Source organism: Triticum aestivum, chromosome 5B (genome assembly GCF_018294505.1).
Source record: "Triticum aestivum cultivar Chinese Spring chromosome 5B, IWGSC CS RefSeq v2.1, whole genome shotgun sequence".
In the NCBI taxonomy this organism is placed as follows: domain Eukaryota; kingdom Viridiplantae; phylum Streptophyta; class Magnoliopsida; order Poales; family Poaceae; genus Triticum; species Triticum aestivum.
Window position 1 is genome coordinate 627,075,948 of NC_057807.1, and position 19,270 is coordinate 627,095,217.

Consider the following 19,270-nt stretch of genomic DNA (forward strand, 5'->3'; position numbering starts at 1 on the left):
CTATTTTTGCTTGGTTTTGCCGGCAGTGCACCGTTAACAAACACCATCTTCGATACGAGCATCGCGAAAGTGCTGAACACCCCTCACCAGATTCCAGGCTTGAGCCTACGATTCTTTGAAACAAACCTTGCAGACTTGAGCTTATGCTTCCTTGCAAGACGAGTTGCAACCTTGTCATTGTCCAGTGCCATCCCTTTGAAAATAGAAATTAAAACAACTCAGATATATACACCATCTGAACATCTTGCGAGCAGTATGGGAAGATGAGATGAATTAAAACTTAATAAATGACGTACACAATAATAGTTAAAAAAGGAATAGACACACAATAAAGAGAAATGGCATTGCAGTGGAGTATACTGATAAAGAAAACAGCTTCGCCTAAATATTAATGCAAACATAATGGCATGCTAGACTTGATCTGCCTTCAGATCTTAATGCCATCATCTCTTTACCGTTAGCTCTCAGCTACATGTCATCATAGTGTAGTCTTCTTTATTTCGTTCTTTTTTGCGACAACGAATGTTGTCTGAGAACACCACGTAGCCATGATGCATGTGACGTTTGTGGCCTCAATGAGCAGGTATTGCCTTTGCCAATCAGCTGGAAGGATTACAACTCACGCAGGGGATTGGTGGTGATCGTGCTGCAGACGGGACGGCACAGGGGTGCTGTATTAAGGTGGCACAAGGCTGAAGCCAACAAGAGGACAGCAAACTCAAGAAACATGGAGTACCGACAACAACAACAGTCGAGGTGTAAGGATGTCGGATGAGGCGTGAGAAGATGAAGAAAACAGTCGGAAGGCTTAGACCTGGGAATGGTTTGGACTCAAACTTCAATTTTGGATCAGTTTTCCTACTGGACTCTTTAGGTTTGGATAAAATGGGCTGAGTTTCTAATGTAAGTTGGTTTGATTTGGGTTTTTTCTATTATTGGTTTGGTTTGGTTCGGTCTGGTCACATACCAAACAATCCCAAACTATTTCAACCCATGGACTAAGAACCAAATCGGCCACCAGCTTCTCCTCCTCACAGTTCGCATCGTAATGGCAATGTCGTCTCGTCGTTACTGCTAAGACCACGGATACGGCGGGTGGCGGAACCAAAACCACAGTCTATGGGCTCGGGTCGTGCACCAGGAAAATCAGAAAAGGCGGGCTAAGGGCTGTGTGTAGAGCAGGTATCGGCTTAGAGCATCTACAACCGCACATGATAAATATGACCTCTTAAACGTCCACGGATAGGGACCGGACACTCCTCAAATTAGCACAACTACATCCGGACATCTCATACTAGATTCTCTAATCCACAAAAGCATGCAAACGATAAAACCTACTCCCTCCGTACCTAAATACAACTCGTTTTAGAGATTCCATTATGAACTACATACGCAGCATGAGCGAATGTACACTCTAAAATACGTCTATATACATATGTAGTTTAATGTTGAAATCTCTCTAAAAAACTTATATTTAGGAACGCGGGAAGTACGTACTACATAGATGATCTAGTTACTCATCGTCAGAGATGTCGACAATATTCGTGCCTGGCTTCGACAGCATGGGGAGCACCTGCAGCTCCGACGCCTCCGGCTGCTCCGCTCCGGCCTCCTCCTCCCCTATCTCTGCATCGAGTTCAACGAAGACTGTGCCGGCCGCCGTCTGCTCCTGCAGGAGGAACTGCCAGTTGGCCTCCGCATAGGCCTCATCCTGGATGGACTCCAAGCTGGCCTGCTGCTCCGCCATCTCCGCGGCTTGGGCGAGGTGAACTCCGCCTCCGCCTCCGCCTCCGCCTCTACCATGTTGAACCCCGTAGCAGGCTGGTCCGCCTCGTCCTCCTCCGGATCCGCCAGCTCCATTGGCTCCGACAGCAGCTCTCCTTCCTCCGGCTGCTCCTCCTCCTCTTCCTCCGGCTCCGTCGAGTCCGGGGGCATCCCGGCAGCGATGCGGGCGGCACGCCTTGCCCGGGCTGCCTCCGTGATCTGCCTCCGGCGCTCCGGCGTGAGAATAGCGTACGTGGTGATCAGCCGCCGGACCATGGCAATGCCGGAGGGCGTGGGATAGCGGGGGAGAGGTGGCGGAAGGGATCGAGTGGCGGTACAGAGAAGGAGGAGGTGGATGGGCTAGGGTTGGCCTCGGGTAGCGAGCCGAAGCAGCACCACCCGACATTTACACCATGGCAACGAAGGAGGCATCCGTCTGACCTCTGAGTTTTCGGATGAGTCCACGTGGGACCCCATCATCAGTCCTACGTGGTGGACGCACCCGGGCACCCCATATCCCCCTATATATATTTGGGCTAGATATGAGGAGTGCCGGTCAGCCCAAGCGTTTAAGGCTCGTTCAAGGCGCCCGTCTGGGTCGAAAATTTGTGACCTATCAGTGACTGGGTGGCCCGCCTGGGCGTATGTGGCGGGTTTGGGATGCCGGGCTATAGATGCTTTTAGAGGCAAGCATCTCGTCGACGTCCACTTTCTGCTCCGTCTGGATACAGCGGTTGGCCTCCGCCTCCGACAGAAATGAATCGAGGATTGACTGCTGCTTCGCCTGCATCGGTCAGTGACTAGGTCGTCCGTTCGGGCATTTAATGGGGTTTAAGGCTTTCCGTCACGCATTTGTGAGTATGATGAATCCATTTGTTGTAGGTAATTAGTTAACCATCGAACAGGAGGCCCCTAGGTAGATTTAACGCCAAGTTGAACCTCATTTAACCATCGAACAGGAGGCCTAGTGTCGCTCCCCGCGAGCGGCCCGAGCACTAACCCTAGCCGCCGGGCACCGCCGCCACCCATCCCACCCTCCTCCCTCGCCGCCGCCGGCGAGCGCCGCCCAGGCAAAGCCCGTGTGGTGTCGGCGGCGGCGGGCTCTTCCACTCCCGCTCGCGAGGTGGGCTGTGCGGGGCAGTTGCGCCAAGCGGACGAGGCAGGCGCGAGGCGCTACGGCGTGTGGCTGTGTGTGGGCCGGCGCTGCTCGGCACGCCATGGTCGCGGTGTAGGAGTCGTGGGCGCACGAGGTCTCCAGCCCGCGCGGCTCTGGCGTCGAGGGCGCGCGCTGTGGCGGGCTTGGCTGCGCTGGGAGGCACCGTGCTCGCGCGCCGGGGATCCGGATCTGGCGCCTGGATGTCGCGCCGTGGCTTTGGCGACCCGGATCTGGTGTGCCCGCGGGGCCCCGCGGCTGGCGGCCCGCCTGCGGCTCGGATCCATGGCGGCGGCCATGGCTGGTGGCACGCGGCGCAGCTTGGCGGTGAGCAGCGCCGGCATGGACAGATGGACCGATTCCCTGGCCATGTGGATGGTGGGGAGGTGGTGGGCTTCGGCTGCGGCGGCGGTTCCTCGCTGGATGTTGGTGGCCATGGTGATGTTCGTCCTCGACCCTGATCTACTCCGATCTGCAGCGGATCCGGCCCTTGGTGGCTTCGGTCACCATTCTTGGGTGCTGGCCTTGCAGATCCGGTGGCTGGAAGGGTTCCGGGGGAATCTCTTGGCCGGCGTGGCGGCCACTCCGATGGCAGTGCCTTTGGGTGTTGCTTCCCTCGTTGGAGGCTTCGGGGAGGACGTCCTTCCTTCCACCCCTCCCAGGAGCTCAGGTGAAAACCTCAAAAACCCCTGTTCCAAGCGACGACGACACCACGGTGTCGTGCTCCTTCCTGAAGGCGTTGCTCGGGGGCTGCTCAATTGGCGGCGGTTCGGTGTCGACACATGCATTCTGGTCAGCTTCATCTTGAAGGCTGCGGCGACGTAGGCGACGCTCGTCTGGTGGAGCTACTGCTGATGGTCGAGGCATCGTCGGCAGTCTGCGCCATCAGGTTCGGGGTGCTCAGGGGGAAACCCCAGATCTGGGTCTTCCGGATCGGATGATGATGGCGTTCTATCGCTTACCCTTCTGGGGCCATCGTCTTGGAGCAAGTGCTGGCTGGAGGGATGGTGGAGCGGTGTTTCATCTCACACTTTGATGGCGGCGGAGATCGATGGCATGGCGCTGTGGAGACTCGGCGTCCGATGTGCGGAGATGGGCTCGCGCAGGAGGAGGTTGTTGTCTGGCGTTATGGTGACGTCGATGGCTGAGTGGCCAGACAAGGTAGAAGCCTCAATATGATCTGAAGACCTGTGGAAGATGGCGGCGACGACACACGAGTGCGTCTGACCGGGTTGTGCCCCAGACCCGTTATGTGGCTCGGCTGGGGCCTCCGAATGAGTTTCGGCTTCCGGCTTTTGATGTTAGGCTTAGGTGAGTGGTTTGGGTAGTGGCCCAGCTAGCACCCCTTCATCATTTTCGATAGGAGTAGCGGCATATGTTGCCAAGATGGTGGATTCAGACACATTGTTGTAACACTTTGTAAGGTCCTCGAGAATAATCAATAAAGTGTCGTATGCATCAGAGGCCGGGGGTCATCCTCCTTTTCTAAAAAAAAATTGTTGTAGGTATGGTGAATCAGTTGTGAGTGCGTGGCTAGCTTTAGAGTCCACATGCACGCATGCATGTTTCATTGGTCACGCATTTTAAAAACGACAGCGACAGAAATTAGGAGGCATGCGGCAGCAGCTAATCAGAAACGACAGCGATGGAAATTAGGAGGCATGCGGCAGCAGCTAATCAGATACTGTACACGCCCATGGTTTGGAACTTCAGGTACGAACTGTATATAGTCTGGATTGGTTTGGATTGAAAATATGTACAGTTTGGGTTGGTTTGGATTGCACCCTATGCTGTTTGGTCTAATCTGGTTTGGTTGCTGGACTTATACACATATGGATTGGGCTGGGTTTAGTCTGGATTACAAATTATTCCCAGGTTTAGGAAGGCTTGTCGCCAGAACCAAGACGAAAACAGTCACATGAGAAGCGCTAATTCTACAGGAGTTTTACCTAATGACATTACCATGCAGGGAGACCGGCTTTTCACTGAACCAGTATCCAGTTAGTTCCACGTGTATGAAAGGAGTACACATTATTAGAAGGATTCTGACAGAGGAACAGCCAAAGATGTGACCTGGTTGACCCAAAGTAACCCAACCACATACACATTCAAAAACTTTTACTAACAGAAAAATATACTCCTTGAGGACATTATGTGACGGAGGGAATATGTGTTTAAAGCATCACATATCTTCTGAAGTTACAAGACATTTGCTCCGATATAGAAAATAGAGGACAATATATTTGTATCTTTTACCAAAGCAATCAAAATAGCGTGGTTCCTAGAATTTGCTTCAAAATAGCACGCACGACTAGTAGCAACAGAAGGCTGCCTAATGAATCAAGAAATACGCGTGTGCACAGATAATGGGCACGATGCAGAGGCCGAGGGATGTCCCCTCTTTTTGAAAAGAAAAACACAGATAAAGGACCGGTGTTACCATATCCAACAGAAAGCTAAGCAAATGTAACCATGTCAATAAAAGACATAATTTGAATATTGAGTGAGCTTCTTGTAGCTAGCTAGCTACCTGTTGGCCTTTCAAGGTGTTTGGAGAAGACAGTTGGAAGTAGGAGCGTATTAGGAAAATCGTTTCTGGCATCCACACACTCAGCACAACCCACATCCGCACACTTAGCACAGTAGGAATGTCGATTGATATATGGAGTACATGACCGCATATAGGCATGCTTCATGTCAACCATGATCATCCACCCCTTGACATTAAATTCCTCCTCCCTTAACAAGCAGCAAAGAACATCTGGGTCCTCGACGCTGACGATTGGGAACTCGGGAAGACGCTGCCGTATGCCCAGAGCTTCGTAACCACGTTGCGCCCATAGACAATCCAGGTTGATCACGCCATGTTGCTCCCACTTGAACTTGTCGGAGTTCAAAGTCCATATGGTGATTTTTTGGGAACCCTGATGCTGCTGCCCTTGGCTTCTTCTCTCGGGAAGCTGACGCCATGTCCAGTCATCCTCGATTGTCTCATGGAAGTCATTGTCAATGTGGACAAAGCGCATCTTGCCTTGGCTGATGGACACGTTCCGGAACCTCCCCGGGAACTCCCTTGGGACCCGTACCTCTGCAGGGTATTCCTTCTCTCCAGGGAAAGGTACGAAGTGGAGCGTCGGAGAACCGATAGTGGAAGAGAAGTCAGATAGCAGGACACCGCTGAAGTAGTCAACCCAGCAGAGGAAACGGCCGTCGAAAGCGAGCGCATCGTCAGTTGACCATTGGTTGGGGAGCTGACCACTGCTGCTCTTGTTCTGCTCCGGCGTGTGCCAACGTATCAGGCCAGGCGTAATGGAGATGACCTTCCAGTCTTTGGCCTCGGAGGAGGAGTTGAAGACGCAGAGTGCGCCATCCAGGACACAGAGGTCGGCGACGATGAAGCGCTTCTCCGGGAGCCGCAGGATGCCCGTGGTGAATTTACCCTTCAGGAAATGCCGCCATTTCCTATCCTTGGCGTACATAGGGAGCCGCTGCACCGATGGGGAAGGGCCGGCGGCCGTGTAGACGAACAGAGCTGCCGGCGCGCGCAAGTAGGGAAGCCGGCTCGGGTCGTAGATGTCGAAGAGGACGAGGTCCTTGTCGGTTGCCCGGAGCAGGGCATAGACGGCGTCGGAGCCTTCTCCCACCGGCCAGTGGAGGTTGAGGTAGGAGACCCCTTGTGGAGCCGCGAGGGTGAAGGACACGTAGCAGGAGCAGCCGCGGTCAATGCGGAGTCGAGCGGCGGTCTTGTTCTTGCTGACGATCAGACGAGCGGCGTCTAGGTCCTTGTGGCAGCGGGTGCGGCCCATGCGATCCAGCATCGCCCAGTCGGGGAAGACGGCGGCCTCCTCCATCGCCCAATCGGTGAAGACGTCGGTCTCCTCCTCCTCTTCCTCCTCCGCCATCTCCCAATCGGAGAGGACGACCGTCTCCTCCTCATCGGAGCTTGGCCCGGCTTCCATGGGCAGCATGGCGATCGGGATCGGGAATAAAGCAGCTGCCGCCTCCCTAGCCCAAAAGGACCCTAGGTATAAAATTTTGGGCCCAGTTCGTACCGACGAGTACTTCTCGGACGACGACCAAGCACAGCTGACTGATCACGATGAAGTTCTTTTACGTTGATGAGATTGCACCGCACCCGATCAATCTTTCGCTGGCCGCGATGCAGTTTAGCCGAACCTAGGTCACGTAGAAAGGTATTGCCACAGGATTTTGTGTTGCTTCAAAACCACAGTAGTAGTACAAGTTACAGGGTGCATGCATATACTATATAGTACTCTGATGCTAACCGCCTGAAGCAATACTACTCGGATACTAATTCCTACATGGATACATACAAGAACAAGAAACCTATACACACCAACACGAGGTTATGTCGTGTTTTTTTTTTCGCAAGCGAGGTGTACTGTCATTGCCCGATACAGTAGGATTTTGCGTCGTCAGTTGCCATTGCTCGCATGTGCATGACGGGCTCTTATAAGAATATATTTTTAAATGAAGTTAAAAAAGAATATATTTTCAAATGCGATCACTTTCTAAAATTATATGAACAATTTTAAATTGCATGAAAAACTTTAGTTGCACAAAAAACTTCTTAAAAACTTACTACATTTTTTTTCAAACATGAAAATTTTGAATTATTTAAAATATGTGATTTTTAAAAAAAACATGAATATTTTTTAGATTCATATGACTTACTATATGTGTGAATATTTCTACATAAAAGCCGAGTTCTTGGTGTAGTGAAATCCTCTAGCACTTGACGCTCTGACTTGGTGGTTTGATTTGCAAATTTCACCAAGTTGTTCTGGGGTTGGAAGTCGGCGATTAGCGGGATGGGGTAATTCAAGTCATTGGAATCTTGCCAATTGAAATATCGTGGTTTGTCGATTACAGATGGTGAGTAGGAAATTATAAAATTCTATATCCAAAAACAGAGTAGTCGGCATAATTGAATAACAAGAACCGAAACTGAGTTTTTTACCAGCAAGGTAAAAAGGTCAGAACTGGTGGATGGGGAGGGACGGGAACGAATGGTCACAGAGTCAAGTTATACCAACTGGGCCACATTTCAAAAAAGAAAAAAGGAAACCTATCAAGTACTTAAGGCCTCCCTACAGGCTTATTACTAGAGCACCAAACAAATTCAACCAAATAAACTGGAGCAACAGACATATTCTATGTCTCCTCAATGTCAGGTACAGTATGTCAAAGGGGTGCAGAGAACATCAGGCATCTACTCTTCACGTGTGAGCAAGCCTAACAGGTTTGGAAGTTTCTCAGAATTCATGATCTTTTAGAAAAGGAGGATGACCCCCGGCTTCTGCATCTAGACGACGCATACTGCCACTTTATTATTTATTCTCACAAAACCTTACAAAGCCATACAAAAGCAAGACTAAAGCCACCGTCTAAGCAACAACTGTCACTACACCTATCCAATTGATGAAGGGGCGCAGATAGTCTGAGCCTAATACCAAACAGACATCGCAGCCAAACCTAAACATCTAAGACCTGAGGTCCCAACCAGGACGCCTGTCGGGTATGAGGCACCTACCAGTCCGATACTCTCCTCAACCAGGACGCCTGCCAGGTATGAGGCCGCTGTAGCCATCTGCCATCAACCATCTTCAGAGTTGTACTGTTGCATGTACCGTGCCAGGTCTCTCTGCCATCGACGCCACCACGACGCCCGATAGCGTCGTCCTCCTGCGCGAGTCCATCCTCCCACATCGAACTCCGAATCTGCACTGCTCCACGCCCTCAGGATCCGTCGCCATCAGTGTATAGGATGAAGCACCGCTCCACCAAAGAATCTGTCCTCTGGTCCCTCGATCACATGTGTACCTCCAAGAATGACGCCCCCAAGGGAGGAACGACACCATAGCACCGCCGCATCCGATCATCCGATCTGTGGTTTCCCCCGGAGGTAGCAGAGAGTGGCCTTGGACTTCTCCACGGCGATGCCTTCAAGAAGGGAACGACACAGATAGCGCCGCCACTGCCAGCCTTAGCAGGAGCCGAAGGCAAATTTTCACCCAGATCAGTTCGAAGGGATCCAACTCTCGTGCCCGGGCCACCGTCACCACCAGCACCACGAGGCAGACCCTGGAGTACCGGCATATCAGCGAGTCGCCGGCACCACCGCATCCAGATCGCCGGCCACGCCGGGCCGCCGCCATCCCCCGTGCCGTCCGGGTCAGAGATGGAGCCGCCGACCGCGCACAGGGACCGCCGCCGCCTGCACACGCCGGAGCGCCGCCGAGATCCCGGCGCCCGGCACCGCTTGCCGAAGCCAACTGCCTGAGCACTGGCTCCACCGTGAAGCCATCAGATCGGGGAGGAAGACACACGCCGACCACCCTCGCGTACCCCGCCGCACGCCCGAGCATCGGAGCCACCGTGGCGCCATCAGATCGGGATGAGGAGGAGCCCGCGCGCTCGCCGCCTCGCGCAGACCACGCCGCCGCCAGCGTCGCAGCGCCACCAAGCAGGGGAGCCCCGCCCAGATCCATCGGCGGCCCGACCTGTCGCCGAGCCGAGCGCCGCCGCGAGGGCCGGCCGTCCCGCACCGCCCAGGAGCCTCGCAAGGGGGGAGGGAGCCCCGCCGCCGCCGACGCACGCGCGGGCTTTGCCCGGCGACGGCCCCTGGCGGCGGCGAGGGAGAAGGAAGGCGAGGAAGGGGAGCGGCGGCGGCGATCTAGGGTTCCGCCCGGGCCGCTCGCGGGAGCGGCACGGGGGACGGGGGGCACTAGGATTCCTCGTTACCTTGCCTTGCGACATGCATTCCCATCTCGGAATTCATGATATTGTAGAAAAAACACTTTTTGTTGATCAATCGGGGTCCATCATTTTGGAGGAGATCCTTCGTCACACCGGAGCATCGTCACCGGTTCTCGGACAAATTGGTGTGAAGGTAATTGTTTTAGCGGGTGCCTGGTACATTTGGTGGCAAAGGAGTAAACTTGTCAAAGGACAGCAAGTAGCTTGGCCGGCTAGAACAACATTTGCTAATCAGGCTTTCACCTCAAACCATTCTACCGTGCGAGCAGTGAAGGCACATGAAATTTCATGGACAAAGCCACCACGGGGTTCATATAAACTTAGGGACTGTCTAGGTCTCAGTCGACTGAGACTTCGCGAAGTCTCAGTCGGCTGACGTCATCATATGTAGATTAGGCCTGTTAAGTGGCTCTCTATCTGCTGGGTTGAACCGGCTTAACACCTGGGCTGATTTCTCTTTTCCTGTTTGTTTGTTGGGCTGGGCCATGACATTGTTTGCTTGTGGGCCTGGACGACATAGGAAAAAGATAAAAAAAAACTATTTGCTGCTCTGCTTTATGAACTCTACTTTTTGACTGAACCCAGGCAAAACCCCATGCCCACAAGCATGGAGAAACTCACTAGTGTAAGGGCGTCTGATCTCTTCTCTGATTTTCTCCCCCTCCCACCTTTCCCCCCGTCTTCTCTTCTGTGATTTGTTCTAGATCTGATTTTCTTTTCTCTCTTCTCATGTTTGTAACAGCAATCCTGTAGCAGTATGGAAGATTCCTGATGGGACAGAGGTTAGAGTTATAATTTGTAGGAAAATTAGAGAAGAGGCAAAACTGAATCAAGTACTATTGGACCGCATGTGTGTTGTAGCAATTCTGACAGCAGAAAATCATTTTATTTTTAACTGTATGTCCATGAAAAATTGATGTTGGACTCCTCCCTACAAAAGTTGTATATGGATTGATTGGTTCATGTTTTAGGACAGAATATGGCTTGGTAATTAAAACAGAAATCAGTAGGGTGCTGCCCTCTCCCCTGCACAAGACACTAAAAGGAAAGACTGAACTTTTTTCAAGATTTGCTACAGTGGGGTTGTATTACAAGCATATTATCATACATGACCCTGCCTAGTGTACAGAAACAGATGAGAAAAATGTAGCATGGTTAACATCTAGTTTGGTGACTACAGAAGATCAAGAATGTATAGTGTTAACTAAGAAAAAAGAAACAGAGGCATAGAAAAAATGAACCTTTCTTGTGGATGACCAAATATACCTCAGCAATAATGTTTTCTCTTCATTTTGTAGGTGCTGGACGGAACTATGGCACAAAGAACTCCAAACAGCTGTGGACCAGGACCAGTTAATCTGCTGACACCGGTTCATGTAAGATTGATATTTTTTTGCAAAAAAGGTTGTTTCACAAGGGTGGCCAAAAAAAGGAACTTAGAACATCACTCTCCATGTGCAGCAGCCATACCTTGGTGTCCAACATGTGCAGCATCAACAAACTGTGATGAATCTGGCATCCCAACCATCTTCAAGTGCATTTGCACAACATGTATGTGCTTTCATGAACAACAAAAATAAACTCTTTAAGTTATCTGCCTTGATGAATATAATCTGGTACTCTGTTACACATCAAGTTCTAACATGCAAGAAAAGTAAAAAAATGCAGGGTCATGCCGAATGCGAGTGCCTCAGAAAATAAATAATAATAATCTCAGTATGCCGAATGCCTCAGAAAATACAAACAAGCATTGGCAATGCTCAGTGCCAAGCAAGCAATTGAAGGGACATCAAGCAATTGAAGGGACATCAGTAACAACCAAGTACAAGTACATCACATCAGAATTCAATAGTTACCTTCGAAAAAATCTCAGCTACCTACCTCTATTTCAACGTCGGCCATGGAATTTGTTCTCTTCATTTCACACTCAGAAAAGTACGAGGTCAAGCCAAACAAAAAACTAATTCGCTCCCTCAGATTCGTGATTCACACCCAGAAAAAACATAAAAAAAAACATACCCAAAAATCGTCATCTCCATTTGCAAACTCCATCCCAGAATCTAGATTCACACCATATATCCCCTAGCGGGCAAACAAACAAATCTGAGATAATAAAAGCTTGTCATAAAACTGTGGTAGAGAGTAAGTGTGGATGGTTAATGCGTTCACATATTGCTAATTGTAACTAGTAAAAGGAAACACTCCCAGATTTTCTTATGGAAATGTAAAACATCAAGTGTCTGTTTCGGTAGTTCAGACAAACAAAACCAAAACAGGCACTACAAATCCAACATTCCATGAGTTGGAGAGAGGAAGCTAAAAGCAAAACAACTTTTGAATAAATGTGGAAAATTGATGTTGAAAAGATTAAGTGATGCCTTAATTAGTCAAGACTATCAGCAGCAAATCTCCTACCTTGAGAGATACAGAAGGTAGCTAAATCCATCAACTAAAGTGGTAAAAAAACTAACAGGTGCAGATCAAACTTGCACGGTAGTACTATAGGAATACTGACCATTTACAAGCATGTTGCTTAAGTAATTCAGACATGTCTACTGACAGTGAACTTGGATACTTGTAAATTCACAACCACAGAATGTCTACTGACAGTGAACAGAATTAGACTGACGGTCTCATAAAGCACAGAAAATTCAGATGTAGTCCTACCAAGTCCCCATCTCACTGACCGGGGTGGCGCTGGAGGACGATGGAGAAAACGTCCGCGCTGCCCCTGCCCCCTTTTTGCCGGGTAGCACCACCGACGCAGCTGTTGTGCCCGAGGATCTGGACAAGTAACTCTTCTCTCCTTTAATATACTCCCCTTTTTTTGGAAAATGAGCTCCGCTGTCAGAATCAGATGCAAAAAAAAATTAGATTTTTTATTAAATCCTTGGGAAAACAAAAAAGAAAGTAAAAAGGAAAAAGGAAAAAATGTATATGATTTCAAAAAAAGAGAAAAAACACAAACTAGTTGTGAGATCAGGTGGTTGATTTGTGTTTGCGGGCATGGCAAAAAATGGCGGTGTTATGGTGCTCGTGTGACACATAGTGAGGGTAGAGGATTCACGGGGGAGCTGCCACCTTCCGATCAAGCAAAAAAGTCTAGTTGTGAAAATGTTTGTAAAGAGACATAGTTATAGTCGGGGGACCGCGCTTGCAAATTGCATGACTAGTTGCCCCCTCTCTCTTACTGCCACCCCTCCGGCAAAACAAGGCCCCTAGTTGAAACTAAGTTAGAAGACACTAAGTACGACCATGCTAGAAAGACAAAACAAGGCCCCACGTTGTGGTCACCTCTCTATCATTGCTGCCCTCTCCGACAAAATAAAGGTCCCCAATTGCAACCAAGTTAGAAGACATGCAGTTGCATGCATACTGAGGGACATGCAATTGGCCCCATGTCTCTAGACGCCGCCACCTCCGACAAAAAAATGTCCCCCAGTTGCGACCAAATTAGAAGACAAGCAGTTGCGTGCCCACTGTGGCACATGCAACTAGCACGTCTACCCATACAAAAAGAAGTAAGTCGAGTTGCAACCAAATTATAAGACATGTAGTTGTGACCATGCTCGAAGACATGCAGTTGCGTGCCTAGTGTGGGGCATGCACTTGGCCCTATCTCTCTCGACGCCCCCCCCCCCCCCCCCCGCACGACAAAACAAAGGCCCACCCAGTTGCAACCAAGTTCAAAGAAATGCAGTTGCGTGCCTAGTGTAGGACATGCAACTGGGGCCCCTCTCTCTCGATGTCGCTCCCTCCAACAAAACAGAGGTCCCCAGTTGCGACCGTAGTAAGAAGACATGCAGTTGCGTGCCCATTGTGGGACATGAAACTGGCAAAGTCAAAGCCACAACCAAGTTATAAGACATGCAGTTGCAACCATGCTCCAAGACATGCAGTTGTGTGCCTAGTGTGGGGCATGCAACTGGGCCCCTCTCTCTCTCTCTCGACGTCGCCACCTCCGACAAAACAAAAGGTCCACCAAGTTGAGACCAAGTTAGAAGACATGCAATTGCATGCCTAGTGTGGGACATGCAACTGGCCCCATCTCTCTCGACGCGGCCCCCTCCGGCAAAATATATGCCCCCAGTTGCGACCAAGTTAAAAGACATGCAGTTGCGTGCCTAGTGTGGGACATGCAACTAGGGCCCATCTCTCTCGACGCCGCTCCCTCGAACAAAACAAAAGTCCCCGGTTGCGACCAAGTAAGAAGACATGCAGTTGCGTGCCCATGTGGTACATGAAACTGGCAAAGTCGGAGTTGCAACCAAGTTATAGGACATGCAGTTGCGTGACTAGTGTGGGGCATGCAACTGGGCCCCTCTCTCTCGATGTCGCCACCTCCAACAAAACAAAGGTCCCCCAAGCTGCCACCAAGTTAGAAGACATGCAATTGCGTGCCTAGTGTGGGACATGCAACTGGCCCCATCTCTCTCGATGCACCCCCCTCCGACAAAACAAAGGTCCCCCCAATTGCGACCATGTAAGAAGACATGCAGTTGCGTGCCTAGTGTGGGACATGCAACTCGGCCCAATCTCTCTCGACGCCGCCCCCTCTGACAGAACAAAAGGCCCCCTAGTTGTGAGGAAGTTAGAAGACATGCAATTGCGTGCCCATTGTGGGACATGAAATTGGCAAATGTCGAGTTGCAACCAAGTTATAAGATATGCAGCTGCGACCATGCTCAAGGACATGCAGTTGCGTGTCTAGTGTGGGGCATGCAACTGGGCTCCTCTCTCTTGACGTCGCCCCCTTTGACAAAGAAAAGGTTCCCCCAAGTTGCGACCAAGTTAGAAGACATGGAGTTGTGTGCACATGCACCTGGACCCATCTCTCTCGATGCGGCCCCATCCGACAAAACAAAGCCCCCCCACCAGTTGCGACCAAGTTAAAAGACATGCAATTGCGTTCCTAGTGTGGGACATGCAACTAGGGCCATCTCTCTCGACGCGGCTCCCTCCAACAAAACAAAGGTCCCTAGTTGCGACCAAGTAAGCAGACATGCAGTTGCGTGCCCATTGTGGGACATGAAACTAGCAAAGTGAGAGTTGCAACCAAGTTAAGACATGCAGTTGCGACCGTGCTCAAATACATGCAGTTGCGTGCCTAGTGTGGGGCATGCAACTGGGCCCCATCTCTCTCATCACCGCCCCCTTCGACAAAACAAAGGTCCCACCCTAGTTGAGACCAAGCTATAAGACATGCAGTTGCGTGCCTGTTGTGGGACATGCAACTGGGCCCCATCTCTCTCGACGTCGCCCCCTCTGACAAAACAAAGCCCCCCCCCCCCCCGAGTTGTGAGTAAGTAAGAAGACATACAGTTGCGTGCCTGTTGTGGGACATGCAACTGGGCCCCATCTCTCTAGACGTCGCCCCTCCGACAAAACAAAGGTCCCCCCAGTTGCGACCAAGTTAGAAGACATGCAGTTGCATGCCTGTTGTGGGACATGCAACTGGGCCCCATCTCTCTCGACACCGCTCCCTCCGATAAAACAAAGGTCCATCGGTTGCGACCAAGCTAGAAGACATGCAGTTGCGTGCCTTTTGTGGGACATGCAACTGGGCCCCATCTCTCTAGACGTCGCCCCTCCGACAAAACAAAGGTCCCCCCAGTTGCGACCAAGTTAGAAGACATGCAGTTGCATGCCTGTTGTGGGACATGCAACTGGGCCCCATCTCTCTCGACACCGCTCCCTCCGATAAAACAAAGGTCCATCGGTTGCGACCAAGCTAGAAGACATGCAGTTGCGTGCCTTTTGTGGGACATGCAACTGGGCCCACATCTCTCTCGACGCCTCTTACTTAAAAAGTGTTTGCACCTCTTACTTAAAAACTATACATGCAAAAAATAAAAAAGAGAAAAAATGGTGAGAAAATGGATCAAGCAATGATATAAAAAGTACAAGCTGCTACAACCTAAAAATTCATTCTAGAAACAAGCATACATGACTAAGGACTAGAACATGATCTACAGGAAATGACAGGAACAAGCAACAAGCCTACATGGTTTTGAACATCAAAACCCTGAAAATCCTACAAAAATGTACACTCCACATTCCACATTCTACATTCTACATGGGTTCAGAAAAAATGAATCAAAAGAGCTTGACACGCTGGATAAAAATAATTCAATGTAAACAACTAGTTAAACTAGGGGCTCCCCTCTGCTTCAAAAACTAATATATTCTGTGAGATGAGTACAAACTAAAAAAATAAGGATCATACAATGAATTTTTTTAAAAAACAAAGGCTGCTGATTTACTCCTGCGTTTTTAAACTCCTCTAGACATACATGCTAATGCCGCTTGACCTGCTCTCGCGGTAGCAAGGGCTCAGGCAAACTCTGCAAACCATCTCCTGTGCACATAAAAAAGCCGCCAAAACATAAATTTGTGCTAGTGAGACACATACGTATTCAGCTAATGGTTTTTAGTGCGATACTTGTATGCTTCTGAACAAAAAGGATTTCTAGACAATGGTCATTTATCATTGGCGTCGCCCTTGATGGCGAAAAAAATATATTTACATTACGATGTGGAGATAAAGAAAAGATGAATCTATCAAGAGACCATAATATCTTGATTCATACACACAAAAAATGAACATCTCACTGATTCATATGGTTTAAGCAAAAAAAGAAAACTGAAAAAACATGCTGCTGCTGGAAACTTAGTTGTAGTAATCATTATCATTTGATTCTACAAAAAAGAACTTTGAACATGCTACTAATTAAATAGGGTCTCAGCAAAAAAAAAAAACTGGCAAAAACAAGTAAACATGCTACTGATACATTCTACAGAGAAAAAAGCAGTATAATCTCTAGTGATACAATTCAGTAGTAATCTCTCTTTTTTACAAAAGAAAATATTTCAAAAAACATCCTACTGATTAGATAGGGGTTCTGAAAAAACAAATAAAAGATACCCACTCCTACTGGTACATTCAGTGATAATCTCTCTTTCTTTAAAAAAAGACATGCTACTGAATAAATATGGTAATCTAAATAAACAAACAAAGGACTGAACCACCCTTAGTGATAACTTCAGCAAATACATATGAGGGGATTTGATTTAAGTAATATTCCTCAAACATGTTGACAAAAAAATTGTTTCTGCCAAAAATCATATTCTTCAAATGCTACTAACCTGGACTAAAATAAACAAACAAGGGACTGAACCTCTCCCTAGGTGATGGATCAGTAATAGATCTAGACGTCTGAAGTCCAAATTAGGGGATACGAGAGAATCCTTCTTAAGACCTTGACGTCTGAAGCAAGAAGCGTACAAACAAAAAATGGACTGACCACTGTATGCTTCAAGGCTACTAATCTGGACTCAAATCCCCTCATATACGCACTACATTACCACCCCTAAAAAAAAGACAATTCTATGCTTCAAATCTGGACTTGATCCAAACAATGGAACACTAAAAATCCACTCGGATCTACTGCATCTCACCAACTAACAAACAAAAAGGAAAAAGAAAAGATGGAATTGCACTTACTCCATCAGCAGGGTCGCCCATCCTCTAGTTGGCTGTGGAGGAGCACAGCGATTTCTCTTCGATTCGCTTCAGAGATCTTTCAGATTTTCACAGAGAAAGGATAGAGAGAGACAGAGGATGAAATGGACTGAAGACTGCCAATCCCCTCCTCTTAATACCTAGGGTGCCTATCCCTCTCCCCTCCTCTTAATTACCACGGGGCTGCCACTTCCTCTTCACCTGCCCCAGCCCGCAAAGAGAAACACGAGACGCTCACGCTAGAAAAATCGCTCCAACAAAAAAAACAAGCAAAATGGGCCTGTCTGTGACGCACACAGGCCGAAACAAAGGCAAAAGCGGGCCAGCGTGAATCTACAAGCAACACGAGATCGAACGGCTGCACAGTAGTCTGAGTCGACTGATTTTTAGCAGCTCCGATAAACTTAATGACGCTGCTTTCTTTGGAGCAGTCATTCGCAATGATTGTGGCAGGCTATGGCAGGAGTAGCAGAGAAAAATTTGAATGCCTTAACTCTGACTACAGCAGAAGCACGAGCGCTTGAAAAACGACTGGTTTTAGAGCGACTCGCCCGGCCCGTGTTTTTTACCGCGGACCGCAACACGCACACACCCTCCCCCCTCAAGCAATATATCTACGGGTTCACGGGACAGATATGGGTCGAAACCCTATCCCCCGCCGCCGTGTCTCAACGCAATTCCCCACTCCATCCTCACATTTTTCGCCGCCGGTGAGCCCCCTTCCGCCTCCAACCACCATGTGGGGCCGCATGTGGAGCTCCGGTAGGGGCGGCGACCTCGAGCGTGAGGGGCCTGTCCGCTCGGATGGCGCGAGGAAGCGTGCGGCGAGGAAGTGGTCGAACAAGGGCCTCGAGCCGCCGCCGACGCTCCTCCGTCACGAGACGAAGGAGTACGACCGTCGACACGGGCATGCGCCCTCCTCGGCCGCGGGCTCGTCATCCGCCGCGAGATCTTCCCACGCCGCGAGCTCTTCTTCTTCCGTCATGAGTCTTCTCCCCGTGAAGAGGGAGTGGTCGGAGGAGCCGGAGGAGATCGAGCTCGTCGTCGTCAAGCAGGAGCCGGAGGAGATTGAGCTCGTCACCGTCAAGCAGGAGCCGGAGGAGATCGAGCTCGTCGTCGTCAAGCAGGAGCGGGAGGAGATTGAGCTCGTCACCGTCAAGCAGGAGCCGGAGGAGATCGAGCACCGAGGGGTCGTCGGGCCCGAAGATTTCGTGCCCGATGTCGACGCGGTCGCGGCCGCCATTGCCGAACGGAGCTTGCCCGCGGAGGCGGAGTGCCGGCGCCACGACGAGGAGCTCGAAGACCTCATCCTCAAGCAGGCAATCGCGGCCAACCTTGCCGTGAAGGACAAGGACGACGAGTGGCGGCGCATCCGCGAGGAGCAGAGGCAGAAGTGCATCAATCCCGTCAGCTCCGACGAGGAGGACTGAGCTCCTCCACCGCGTCGTCCTCGGCCGCGAGCTCGTCTATTTTGGTACATCGACCTCGGCCTCGCCACCGCGAGATCCCCACCCCCCTCTAGTAGTAGTAGAAGAATGTAGAATGTATGGTCTTGTAGTATGTGATGAATTAGTGTATGATCATGTAGTATGTGATGAACTAGTGTGGTTGTATTTTCTTCCACGAAAGTTTTTTTCAAATTATACAGTTTCATATACGGGTTCTACTCTGCTGCACACGATTTCGACCCGCAAAACAGTTCTTCGTCGAACTGTAAACACCTTATGCGGGTCGCGGTTTTAAGGGGTCTGCTAGAGATGCTCTTAGTGGACCAACTAGGATGCTATCAAGTAATCGTCGAATCAGATTATATGGTACACATCCAAATATGTAATATGGTGTGAGAGAGGTCTTGACTCCATATGGGGCAATTCTGGCGGAATGTTTCATGACGGCACAGAGGATATGCATGGAAAGTATTTCTTTCCAACATTGTCCAAGGGATGAAAATAAGGTGGCTTAATTATACTATTGCAAGGCATGTTGTTGACTGAAATGGTGTTTTAGTTTGAAATGGAGATCCTCCCGGCTTTATCATGCCTTTTGTAACT

At 49.8% G+C, this 19,270-nt stretch overlaps 1 long non-coding RNA gene across 2 annotated transcripts; it reads right to left on the reverse strand.

Annotated features, from left to right (window-relative positions):
* Positions 1–9,503: 9,503 nt before the first annotated feature.
* Positions 9,504–17,462, reverse strand: LOC123113751 (uncharacterized). Of its 2 annotated transcripts, XR_006456172.1 has the most exons (5): positions 17,202–17,462; positions 12,365–12,541; positions 11,168–11,255; positions 10,964–11,055; positions 9,504–10,465 (listed from the first exon to the last, which is right to left on the reverse strand). It is a non-coding gene; the product is annotated as an uncharacterized lncRNA (long non-coding RNA). The 2 variants fall into 2 exon arrangements; XR_006456171.1 differs by having other exon boundaries at positions 9,517–10,465; positions 11,168–12,541; positions 17,202–17,458.
* Positions 17,463–19,270: the final 1,808 nt, after the last annotated feature.